Source organism: Camellia sinensis, chromosome 10 (assembly GCF_055761805.1).
Source record: "Camellia sinensis isolate YWXY chromosome 10, ASM5576180v1, whole genome shotgun sequence".
In the NCBI taxonomy this organism is placed as follows: Eukaryota; Viridiplantae; Streptophyta; class Magnoliopsida; order Ericales; family Theaceae; genus Camellia; species Camellia sinensis.
The window spans coordinates 142613811-142625517 of record NC_138970.1 but is presented as its reverse complement, the minus strand read 5'-3'; the positions used below and the strand labels follow the sequence as shown (position 1 = coordinate 142625517).

The window sequence follows — 11707 nt, the reverse complement described above, 5'->3', positions numbered from 1 at the left end:
CCAACTGGCTCTGCTCCAGCGCATGTATAAGGATGCGCGAGCAGAAATATGTGTACTAAAGGCGGAAAACAAGGAGCTGAAGCGGAAGGCCACCGTTATGTTCCGATTTGGAGGTACGCCATATGCTGCAGTGGAGGAGCAGGAGGGAGTGAACGTGCTCGGCGGCGCGGGAAACTCAGAGGCAGCACCGTCAAGGGCTGTCCAGGACGGAGGCAAGAAGAAAAGACCGGCGGAAGAGGCGAAGAAGTGAGGTCGGTGGGTGGCCGTCTGCAGAAAAGAAAAACAAATCTTTTGTTGTTGTGATGGTGGTCTTTGTTGTTGTTGGTGTTGGTTTTTTTTTTTTTTTTTTTTTTTTTTTTTTGTTGTTGTTTTGGTTTTTGTGGGAAATGAAATAAAATAAAATAAAGATTTGAAAAATCAGAGGTGGTTTGAATCTGTGAGCTCGTATGTTGATATAATATATTATAAGAAAAAAAAATATGTATATATATAGATAGAAAATAAAAGAAAGTTGAAGAGAGTGGGAACACGCTGGAAAAGGTGGAGCAAAATATATATATATATATATATAAAGTAAAAGAAAGTTGAGTAGGGGTGGTAAAAGATATATACTAATGAAAAGGAATCAAAATATATATGTGTGAAAAGTAATCAGAATATATATATATATATATATATATTTTTATTTTATTTTTGATGGCTCATCCGACGATTGTCGTAACCCATCATCAGTCTCACCCCGGTTGATCTCCTCCATCATGCGGACCACCTCAGGCATCGATGGTCTCTGATCCGGTACAGTCGATACACACGCCATTGCGATCTGCAAGGGGGAAGAGGTACGCCGCAGAGATCGATGTTTCCGGCGAATGATGAGGCCTGGAATCTGGATAGACTCGTAGGGATTGAACCGTTGAGGTGGTTGTTGGAGACATTGAAATCTACTATGCTTGATTGACTGATGCTGGGGAGGCTACCTGAAAACCCATTGTTCTGCAAGTAAAGTCTCGTCAAGTGGGTCAGATTGTTCACGGCGAATGGGATTGAACCTGTGAAGTTGTTGCTGGAGATATCTAACTGAGTCAAGCGATCTAACTGGGGGATACTCAAGGGAAACTCGCCGGAGAATAGGTTGTTCTGGAGGTAGAGGCTTCGCAGGAGCTTGAGGTTGGAGAAATCGGAGGGAATGGAACCGGAGAGACGGTTGGCACGGAGGCTGAGGATTCGGAGTTGGGTTAGGTTTCCGATGGTGTTGGCCGGAATCTGACCCACAAGGCCGACGCCGGGGAGGCGGAGGGAGTAGACGAAGGAGAGATTTGAGTCGCATTGGATGCCGACCCAGGTGCAGGCCGAGTTGGAGGAGTTCCATTGGAGGCGATTCTCGTGAGGGGTTTGGGCGAGGAAAGCAAGGAGAGCTAGCTTGTCCTGAGTCGGCTCTGAGTCGACCCGGTGGCGCAAAAACACCACCACCAAAACAACAACAACAAAACTGTTTCTCAAAAACACTTCCATTGATTTTTTCTTTTTCTTTTTTTTTTCAAAAACAAAAATTGAAAGAATGGGTTGGGTTTTATTTGAGGTTTTCTAGTGGCGATGTGTGGTGGCTAATTTGGGCGGAGCTGAAAGTGATTTTCCGGCGACCGGCCATGAGAGAGAGAGAGGCGAAGGAGGCAATGCGGCAGTGGCGGAGCTGTAGGGAGCCCGACGGCAGCGAATCCCACCTCAACAACTAAACCGGCAATGAAGACGCCACCGCATCGCCGCAGTCTCTAACAATTAGAGTCAGGACGAAGTGTAAGGGAGAGAGTATTTGGGCAATGATGGGAAGGTATGTGTAGAAAATAAACGGAATAGGTTGAGGTCCGGCGGACGGCTAAGGTGAGGTTGCCGTCCGTCGGTGAAGCAAAAATACTAGGTTCTAAACCTGCTCTGATACCATGTTAAAATCAATGTATAAAGAGAGAAATACAGATAAAATAATGTTTCTATTGATGTTATTATTGATTGTATTATTGATACATATTATGTACATGGTTGGTCTCCTTTATATAGGAGATGTGGGTGGAGAGTAGGTGTAGTGGAGTAGGTGGAGTAGGTGGAGTTGTGTAGTGGAGTAGGTGAAGTGGAGTAGTTTTAACAATTAGCATACTGCTCAAGCAACTGGGACACATGCACACTATCATCTTCGGTCTTCCACGTAACCCAAAACTCAAGACCACCATGGAAACAGGTCGTCAACTCCGGCGAGGCTGCCCACTGCACCTCAGGATTCATGAGTGCTAACAAACATAAATTGCACTCTGAACAGCACCAAACTAAAATGCCGGCGAGCCACTAGCGACAACGATGAAGACGACCTAACCCATAATGCCTCACCGGTGCAGTACAACAAACCCACAACACATAGCACCATCGAGCTTAGAACCAGTGGCCAACCCAAGCGAGATATCTGTCTTAGAGATGGGTTCCTCCTTTTGTGTATGTGTGCAGCTCAAAAATCATGTGTGTGTGTTCTGTGTGACACAGACTGAGCCCCCTCTGTGTGTATTCAACACACTCTCTTCTTGTTCTTTCTTCTCTCCCCCATTAGGGAGACAGAGAGAGATTGAGAGAGGGAGCAGCTCCTCCCTCTGTGTTGATGTGTGTGTGTTGTTCTCTATGTGGGTTGTCCTCCCCCCTTGTCTCAGCCGAGTGTGCTATGTGTCCGTGTGTGAGTATCTTTTTTTTTTAATATTTTTATGGCCCCTCCCCAGCTGATCTCCATCACCTCCAATAAAATAATCCCTCTCATTCATCATGCCCTCCACCGAATTGAACACCATGCAAACTTATCAGAAAAGAAATCTCCACTCCCTTCCCTTTTAGCTTTTCTCTGTAAAACGAATATCTTCCACCACCCCCCATATGTGTGTGTCTCCCCTTACTCAAAACAATGATCAACTCATACCCTACTCACTGCCCCTCTATTTTTTTGAATTAATTCAATCTCTTTTTTTATTATTATTTTCATTTTTTTGCTTTTTTATTATTTTCTATTATAAAATATCAAAAAGATATTATTTATACCAATTTATATCATAACATCCAAAAATATGCGCACACACATAAAATTATATAAAATTATATAAAATTATAAAATATTACAAATTAATAAAATATTAATGATATAAAATAATTTGGCCAAAATGGGTGAGGTTTGGGATTAAAGATTCAATCTAATTTTCTGTTGAGAAATTCATAAAATGGCATATTCCAATTTTCATCAGCGGGTGTTCAAAAGAAAAAGCCCAAGTCTTAGGGCTGGTCAAAATGAGGTGTCTACAACCTCATTTTCAATCATTGGTGGTGACATTTCTAAGATGACCTTGATTTTGGAAGGATCTATCTCGATGCCCCTATGTGTGATAAAAAAGCCTAGCATTTTCCCTGCTGTCACGCCGAAAGTACATTTCTGCGGGTTCAACCTTAACCTGTATTTTCTGATTCGTTGGGAGAATTTCTTCAAGGCAGTGTAGTGGCCCTCTCTTTCTTTGGACTTGACAATCATGTCGTCCACATTTACCTTGACCTCTTTATGGATTATATCGTGCAGAATAGTGGTTACAACCCTTTGATAGGTAGTCTCGACATTCTTAAGCCCAAATGACATCACCCTATAGCAGTAGGTACCCCACGACGTAGTGAAAGCGGTTTTCTCTTTGTCTTCGGGCCCCATCAGAATCTAGTTATGCCTAGAAAATCCATCCATAAAGGAGAGCAATGCATGACCCGCGGTGAAATCTACCAATTCATCAATATGTGGCAGGGAAAAATCATCTTTCGGACTAGCCTTATTCAGATCCTTGAAGTCGACATAGACTCTGATTCTACCATCTTTCTTTGGGACTGGAACAATGTTGGTCAGCCACATTGGATACTCAGACACAAGCAAGAACCCTGCATCAATCTGTTTGGTAACTTTTTCCTTAATCTTCAAAGCCCAATCTGGACGTATTATGTGCAACTTCTACTTAACGGGTCGGGCTTCGGGGTTGAGAGGGATCCGATGCTGTATAATCTCAAGATCGATTCCAAGCATGTCTTCGTAGGACCACGCGAAAACATCTTTGAAATCTTTTAATAAAATGACTAAGCGCTTGCGCTCCTCCGAAAACAACGTGGACCCGATCTGGACCCGACGCAGATCCTTCTCAGTACCCACGTTAATAGTAATGATTTCATCTGCACAGGGTTTGACAAACCTCTCCTCCTCGCGATTAATCAAGTTTTTCAAAACCAGAGGAATTCCTTTCTCATCGTTTTCATTAAAATTTTGAAAGTCTTGGTCTATGCAATAAACAAGCGGTATAGAGAAATCCTCAAAATTAGCAGCGTTCTCATTCATAAGATCTGACTCATCCAGCTCTACGGTTACAATTGACTCAAAAGCAAAAGAAAAAGAGGACCTGGACAAGACCTTGGCATCTAGGTTGTCACACCCAGGAATACCGGACTCAGACTCAGAAGAACCTGAATCTGATTCCAAATCCACAGACTCTATGGAATCAGATTCTGGCTCATCACCCGACTCAGAACTAAATAGGTAGCCCTTCTTCAACTGCCAAATAAGAGATGGTGCCTCCGACGTATCCAAAATGCTGCTAGATGGGTTCACACCCGGTTGCTCCCTGATCATGGAGATGGTAAGGTTATCCTCTAAGCTCTCTGAGTCGACCGAAGGATCTGAAAGGAGACATGCCTTTGTTGCCCCTACTCCAAGCTCGCTGTTGTCTGACTCACTCTTCATGCTCTGTCCTGCTTCAGCACTTGGTTTGGCTTTTTCCTCGGTATCACTGTCTTGCAGCTGCAAGTCAAAGAAAATTTCGAAACCGGGGACACGCTGCCTTGCAGAATTCATCCAGGGCTCGGGAAAGCCGCAAAAGGGGAAATCTTTCCCTCATGAACAAAGTGAGCATTTAGCGTTCCCCGGATTGGCCTGTGAATGAGCTCATAGTGTTTCCCGACCTGCTTGGCTCTAGCTCTGCTTGTCATCTCTTCTCTTTTCCTGATTCAATCTTCCTTAGTGGGCATATAGCCAAGACTAAAGGCATGCAGGTTATGCGACACATCGGCCAATACTGTGATGCCTTTCTGGCCACTTCTTCCAAGTCTCGTTCCTAGCACATATTGTAATTTGTTCATGAAATAAACAGACTGGGCGCTGACATACATGTTCTTATCTGCTGCTAAGATGGCCTGCACTACTCGGGCCTCAACCAGTATAAACCGTGAGAGGAAAACGTCCTCCTCACCATTAACGATCTCAAGCACTGGTGTAGTTACCTCTGGCGGGGGATGGATGGATTAGTTCCCGAAAACAATCGTCACTCCTTTTCTGTGAGGGTGTTTCAACATTTGGTAGAAGGTAGAGGAGATTGTTTTCACCAGATGTAACTAGGGTCTTCCTAGCAGTAAGTTGAAGGTGGCCTGGACATCCAGGGCATAGAACTTGACATCCTGCTGCGCTGGGCCCACTTGAACTCGGATTTGTACTGTGCCCATGACCTCCCTGCTTGTATTGTCATATGCCCAAATCACTTGGGTTGAGGGCACAAAATCTGCTGGTTTAAGGCCGATAGCATAAGCTGTGCGGGAAGGACAGATGTTGATAGCTGAACCGATGTCGACTAACACCACCGGTACCTATTTTTCTCTGCACTCAACATATATGTACAGAGGTTTGTTGTGAGTTGAGCCTTCCAGTGGCAATTCTTTATTGGAAAAGGTTAGGGTTGGCCCGGCACCACCTGGGAAGAACAATCCCACAAGCTGTTCTGGAGTAGTGTTAATGGACAAGTTGACTCTGTCTATTGCTGATATCATAACCTGTCGATGCACTCGAGAGGCCATAAGAAGACCCCAAATTGAGATGTCGGCTTAGATTTTCTTCAGTTGCTTCAACACTACTTCTTTCTCCAGTTGCTTGTCTTTCTGTTTCTTAACCTCTTTATCTTTCCCAGAGGCCTCAGCTTGGTCTAAGTGCGGTGGCTTGAAATACTGCCCACTTCTTGTCATGTGATCAATCTCCTCAGTGTACCACATGTTGTCTAGAAAGGACTCATCCCAATCTTCGTCGGTGTGAACTAGAAGTAGACCCTTGTCTTCTTACCATACACCTCCGACTGCCGACAAATAGTTGTCTGGCTCCATTCTGATCACTCTCACATCACAAGTATCCCCCGCAGGGTGTTGGGCCGTTCTGGCTTTCTATTTGTCTTCAACTCCCTCTTGTGCAAATTGCTTCAGGGCAGCTTCCTATTCTGTGTCCACAGTACTTATAGTGCCCAATTTTTGAGCTAAACTTTCCACGTCGGTATTCTCTGGCAGTTTTCCCTTTTTATCGGCCATTCCAGCCACTGCAGCAATTCTTGCTCCATTTTCTTTCGGTTTTGTTTCAGTTCCTTCCTCCCTGTCGGGTTCATCACTCAACCACCCAAAGTTGTCCGTTGATCCATTCAAATCAAACTAGTCAATTTGCACATCCCCTTGATCTTGTTCATCAAAGAACTGCAAGTTGTCTAAGTCCTCCTCTAGCTCCACCAGATCATCCAACCCTTGGCTTAGGCCATCCTCTCTAATCACATTGACCTCCACTACAGTTGGCAATACCACATCTAGCTTGACTTGATCAGTATGCATAATGTAGCAGCTTGGATCGTACACTCCCTCAGACAAGTCCTCAGAGCACTCAGGCAACAGACTCGTACTCTCCTTTAAGGCCAACCTCTCTTCTACTGTAACTGTCACCACCATAGGCTTAGGTTGAAGTGCAAGCATGTCCATCATGCACAAGTCTGTACTTTCAGGAATGAATACGGTTGGTCTTGGTAGGTGGGAAGGGGTAATATATACGCTGGGATTGTAGGGGATGACCAGTGTATGGATTACGTTTCGGTTCCGAGGTGGTTGAACTTGATTGTGGGTCGGGAGAGGGTTTGTAGTTACATTTGGCTTTTGGGGTGGTGCGATCACCTTGTTGTTAATAAGGTCTTGAATCTCATGACGTAGTCTAAAGCATTAGTCGGTGTCGTGATCGTTCTGCTGGTGAAACGCACAGTACTTGGCTGGGTTATGTTTCAGTGGGAGAGGATAAGGTAACGAGCAAGGCTCTAATGGTTTGGGATGCCCTTTTTTAATCAACACCCTCAGGGCTTGAGATAAAGGCATGTAGAGCAGGGTAAAGGTCCTCTGGGATCGGGCAAGGTTGTTTGAAGTTTGTGAAGTTGTATTGGCGAAGGGATTGGCAGTCTCGGTTGTGGTAGTAACAACGCTCACATCTGACGGCCGGGCAGCTGTGTGACCACTGGTGGTTGCATTGGAACCGCGCATAAAAGGCCTCTTGGTCTGCTCTTTCTCATCAGTGATCAACCTTTGTTTTATGGCATCTTCAATCTGAACTCCCATCTCTAGGAGCTCGGTGAACGTGAACAGTGGTAGGACAATCATTTTTTGCAATAATTTCCCGTGCAGATTACGAACTACCATCCTTGTCTGATCTTTCTCAGAAGGCCGTGTAGTCATCATTGAAGCTTTAGCTGTCCACCTCATCATAAATTTTGAGAAGCCCTCTTTTGGCTCCTGGCGCGTTGCCTTGAGATCACAAGTTGTGACCTCGATTTGTGTATTGTACGAGTACTGTGTAATAAAGGCCTCAACCATTTGCTCCCAACTCTATTTCACTGAATCCTCTACCTTCGCATACCATATAGCTGCTATACCAGACAAGGTTCGGCCGAAGAGAGATAATTTCTACAATCTGGTTAGGCTCATCGGTCGCAGGATGTCTGAAAACAACTGAAGATGAACCATGGGGTCTCTGGAACCATCGAATCTATCGATATGCATTATTTTGAACCGATCTGGCAATGTCACTGCAGAGTCGGTATACCCATCTTCTATGTCGGGAATAGAGTTAACACCCTCTGCCCTTTTGAATAGCTTCTCCAGCTTGTTAACCTTAAGCATAGTTGGGTCAACTTCAAATTCAAACGGAGCTTCGGTTTGATACGCAGGTGCTTTGGAGGCTTATGGTGGGATCAGTTCTGCTGGGTTGCCCTGATTCTAAGCCTGGGCATTAGCAGTATGGATTGTGGCTCCAAGTGCTGGGGTACCCGTAGGAGGTGCATGGGATGTAGAAGTCACTGTCGGCTGTGGTTGTTGTTGTTGTAGCTTATTTATGACCTTAGCCTGACGTGTTGTGACCTCGGCTTGACGTGCAGCGTCTTGCTGCATGGTTTCAACTGTTTGCTGAAGGTGGTGGATTAGGTCCTCCATGTTGACTAGGGGATATTGTGCCATCAGAATGGGCGAATGATCTTGTACTGGACTAGATGTAGAAGACTGAGCCGGACTAGATACAAGTGAAGTGAAGGGTGACTGTTGTAGAAATTGAACCGGTGAACTCTAGGTTACTCTCCTCCATCTAGTAACCAGTGAAACAAACACGGGCTGTCCCCTAATAAGATCTCTGGCTCTGTAAAGCCTTCTAACACGGGTCCAGGGCACTTGGGGGATATCTGAACTTTCCGAAGCTATGGTGTTATACTACCTAGCAAAAAGAAATAAAGCAAAAAGAAAGCAATAATCAGAAACCGCATAACACCTCAACTCAGATGTTAGCAACACACAGATGTAATCAAAGCTGTAGGACTGCACTCAACATTGAATTCTGCCCCCGAATACTGATACCCAACATGCAACTGATACGCATGTTCCTGTACAGTTTCACTGTAAAACACATACCAGTTAAGTGAGAACCAAAGCACCCCTATGAAGGGGGTAGGGTTACCCTGTCCTACTTTCGTTAAGAACTAGGGTTCACTACTCAAACAAAGCGATTTTACGCAATCCTATATTTGGATAAGCATCCAATCCTAGTTTGGAACAATCTCTATGGCTCTCGATATGCAACTAGGCAAAATAGTCAAATGGGTACCTCAGCAAGACCACCTAATATACCTGTCACACCTAACACTGAGAAGTGAAAGGATGATCAAACGGTATAGTGGTAGTCCAGATCCAAGGGTTGTGTTCTCATCATGGTAGAGCCCGTGATCGGTTAGCCTTTTGGTAAGTTTTTTAGGCAAGCCTCCGGCAAACCGTCTAGGAATAGCAGATGGCAAACACAGTGACTTAAACGTACCAATGCAAATGCAATGCAAAGAAATATATAAGTGTAGATAAAATTTCACATCATGAATTTCAAATCAAGTTCTCTAAGTTCTCCAGCAGAGTCGCTAGAAACTGTAGCTCGACTTTTCCGCACCCCCTTTTCGGAAGGTGAACAAGCCCTACAGTATCGGACTCCCGCGGTTCTGAATCTGATCTCACAAGTGCAATGTGAAATAGATAAACACAAAAGAGTCCCAATTCGGCAAATCTTTTGAAAAATCGATTTTGAATCAAATTGCCAAAAATGGACTGCTTTGCTAGATACAGAGTCGCCACTTAAATATTTTATTTGGAAAAATTTAGGAAACCCATGACTCATGCCAAAGGCCATGTGTTTGTTATCACCAAGACTGTCTCGGCTCAGGAACATAAGTACCAGAGGGGAATGTCATAAATCGAGCACTCCCGCTCACTCGATCAAAGGATCGGCCTCTACTAATCATGATATGAATTTTATGTAGATTATATGCCCTTGTTTCGATTTATTAGGCTATCATTACTATGTGATCCACACATACATAAGTATAGACTAATTTTCAAGAATTAGAACACTTGATTCATGTTTGTTTTGAAAATTGTTTCGAATATATATCACTTGAAAAAGTGATCGCATATGAATATTACTCAAATTATTCCAATTCAAGCAACAAGCCTTCATCCACTGGCATTCAAACAGTTTATCAGATATGCAATTAGCCTCATGGTGAACATGCTAAACATGGAAACATCAACATACATGCAATATGCTAAAGCGATTAAAGGCTCACCTAGTACTCCAAGCCAAAATAAACAAAAGAGTTAGAAAAATGCATGATTCCTAACTATGCAATATGACTAATGCAACACATGTGATATGCAATCTAAATAGGCTTCGCTACTTAATCATGACATGTGAATCAATTAAATAGCATGCGGTCTAAGCACGTATTCAAAGAATATTTTAAATTAACAATGCAGTTAGAATGATGAATCGAGCCTCGATGCATACAATACAAATGGATGCAAACATGAAGTATGTTAAACAAAATGTGATGTTCCTAAACTAACCATCATAAGCAGTTAAATAAAAGGGAGAAAGATGTGGGGTTGGAAGACATACACATTGTTACAACATTTCGCTCTTACGAAGGAGAGTCCGAATAAACTAATTAGCTAACTAATTAAAGATAAACTAATTAAGCTAACTATTACAAACCGAAAAGAATAATTAGCTAAGTTATTTAACTAATCTAATCTTACTTAACTAATTATTACAACAAAAATTGAATTAACTAACTATTTTAGCTAATTAACTATTACAACATAACTAGTTAATTACTTTAACTAATTAAATAATTACAACACAAGTATAATTAAAAGAAGTAAGCAAGCTAATCAAAATAACTACTCCGCCTTGGGAAACGAGGGATGTTCATGCGCATGCTTGGTTTCCACCCAAAAATGCCATTGTTTTGCTTTCGGAAGACCTCTGTTGCACAGGGAACACCTACACTGCTGCTCACTTCTAGAATAACTCTGCTCTGCCAAACAAACACAATGCTAAATTTTGCATCAATGGCCGGCCGACCAGTGATGAAGCCTGTCGACTACCAGTGACAGCCGGCCGGCTATCAAGGTGGCTTGCTGGCCATGGAAAGTGGCTTTCCAGCCACTGCTGCCTAGTTCACCTTGCCGCAACAGAGGACAAACAGAGCACGCACAAGGTATTCTCAAGGGTTATTTGCACAATTCACCCCTCATTTTCATGAACAAATCAAATGAGTAGTGAATTTGGTCCACAAACCATCAACTCATGTAATTTCATTGCATGATGGCTCATGAACCAAAGTGTGCAAGTTCAATAAATGCAACAAAATAAGACTCCATACCTCCTCCCATTCATGAAAGATCAAGGGAAGTGGTGACCTTAGAAACTTGAATCATTTCATCACAAATGAGCATGAAATGCTTCAAGCTTCCATGTGTTCAATTAACGTCTGATTGAACACAACCAATTATTAGCTTGCACTATTTTAGTCCCAATTTTAGTTACTCAATTTTAAATTACCAACCATTCTTTAACCAATTGAGTCCAAAGGTGAGTTTAAGTCCTCTAAATGGAAAGAAGGCTCAAACCAAAAGTTATTTTAGGCATGAAAGAGACATCATGCCATTGGTAATGAACCCCTAAAGGGATTAAACCATTAAGCATGACATCTCAATCTCATGCTTTAAACAAACAAATTGTTTGAACCACTTTCAAAGAAAACCAAAAGCCAAGAAAGAAGGGAGGTTGCAGAGATGATTAGGTGCTAAAAATAAGTGAGAAAAGCATAAATAAATGCTATCAATTCAAACAAGATGGTGTCTAAGGCTTAGAACACCAAACTTATGAGGACAATTACACTACAAGCATGCAAAACGAAGCTCAAATGCAACAAACAGCCCAAAACAGTGTTAAAATAGGTCTAATACAGTCCTAAAATATGCTGGAATTAAGCTACAAAAAGCTAGATTA

General features: G+C 42.9%; 1 pseudogene; it reads right to left on the bottom strand.

Moving 5' to 3' along the window:
- Nucleotides 1-756: 756 nt before the first annotated feature.
- LOC145800733 (putative inactive receptor kinase At2g26730 pseudogene) lies at nucleotides 757-1512 on the bottom strand (annotated as a pseudogene).
- Between the last annotated feature and the right edge of the window lie 10195 nt (nucleotides 1513-11707).